This window comes from Schistosoma mansoni (assembly GCF_000237925.1).
Source record: "Schistosoma mansoni, WGS project CABG00000000 data, supercontig 0154, strain Puerto Rico, whole genome shotgun sequence".
Taxonomy (NCBI): Eukaryota; Metazoa; Platyhelminthes; class Trematoda; order Strigeidida; family Schistosomatidae; genus Schistosoma; species Schistosoma mansoni.
In genome coordinates this window covers 598,537-600,349 of record NW_017386049.1, presented here as the reverse complement: position 1 = coordinate 600,349, position 1,813 = coordinate 598,537, and positions in this window count along the sequence as shown.

Sequence of the window (1,813 nt, the reverse complement as noted above, 5' to 3'; positions counted from 1 at the left end):
TATAAACGGAATAAGGGGACTTGATAAAATATTATAGGCTGATAATTCTGTATCGTGCTATACATGTGATACTGTATAAAGTCATTATTATTATTACCACTGTCATTCAGTCATATCGTTAATAAGCTGAATTTGTATGTATCTATTAGACTATAATTGATCATATTGTGGTGTGGTCTACTTATATCCATATAAGTAGTATATGGTGATGGTCAGATATAGAATGTATTTTGGCAGAAGACCGATAAGAAACGAACAGGAATGAAGCGCAATTGGTAGGAAAATGCATGAACAGTGGAATTAGAGAAGATGAACTGATATTTACAGAAGGAACAGTGAAGATTGAGACAATTGGTTGTTATTTTACAAATTAACTGTTCATTGTATGGTTATCAGAATTTAGTGAGATAGTCTGTAAGTTTTGATTAAATACATTCGATTGTCCCCAACCGGTGTTCTGTTCACTACAATATCTATATAAAGTTGTTCATTTTTAAGGATGAACTCATTATAAAGGATCCCTTCTCCATAACAAATTATTTTGTGACTATCTCAAACCTATAGAAGGATGAAATCTTGATGAATCTACAGAAAATGAACTTGAAACTTAAGATTATACACCTTTTATGAATACAAAGTGTGATGTGTGCTACTGATGTCAATAGATATAAGTAGTATGTATTATTAATCGAAAGTGAAATACCTCGACGCGGAAGGTTAAGAAGATCGAAGAAAAAAGAACGAGAACAGAGAATGATTGGTGTGGAAACGAAGGAACAATGAAGTCTGAGACGATGGTTTGAGATTATGCAAATGAAGTACCCACCACATGGTTCTGTAATTTCTGTGTTCAAATACATTGAATTATCCCCACTTGTGTTTTCGTTAACTACAAAAGTAGTATATATACTGAATGTCAATTTTCAGCAACATATTATAAACCTATTAGTTTTGACTAATATAAGTATTATTGCCAGGAAACGTCTATTGACATTTAGATATCTTAATTTGCTGAGGAGTCCCACAATAAGACGAAACGGACGTCCAATGCTTCCAGGATTTCAAAGGTGGTCTAGTTTCAATTGACTCATGATTTCAAGTATATATAAAAATTACTTAAAATCTCCACAGAAAACCCCCTTATCATATGCTCACTAGTGACTGGCTCCATGAGGTATTTTCTGGAGTTTTAGTGACAAGCAGTAACCAGTGGAGTTCAACCAGGTCTCTTGTGAGATATCAACTCACCGAAGATATTGGTGAAATGGTTGCTCAACTTCGTGGATTGGTTGAAGTCAGACATTAATACCGTTGAATTCCGGCCGGCTCGGTGGCCTATCGGTCAAGTGATCTGGCGCGAGGTCGGTAGGTCCTGGGTTCGAATCCCACGAGGCGGGATCGTGGATGCACACCGCTGAAGAGTACCACAATGGGACGAAATGGCCGTCCACTGCCTCCAGGTTTTCCATGGTGGTCTAGCTTCAATTGACTCATGATTTCAAGTATATATCTTAATTTTGTTTATAATATGTCTTGACTAGAAACCATGAAACGTTAATCATTTCATGCTTTCGTATTATATAAGTCTAAATAATTGAGTTGTCAATTGAGGATTTAATTATTCAACACCACATCATATATTTCTGTCTAGGTAGCCTAGTAGTAGTAGATATGACTTGAAAATTCAAAATGTGGTTCAAAGTTAAGTATATAAAGTTGTATTTAATAAATGGGTTATATCATCAGAAGGGGGTTTTGTGAAGATTTTAGTAATTTTATATAGTTGAAATCATGAGTCAATTGAAGCTAGACC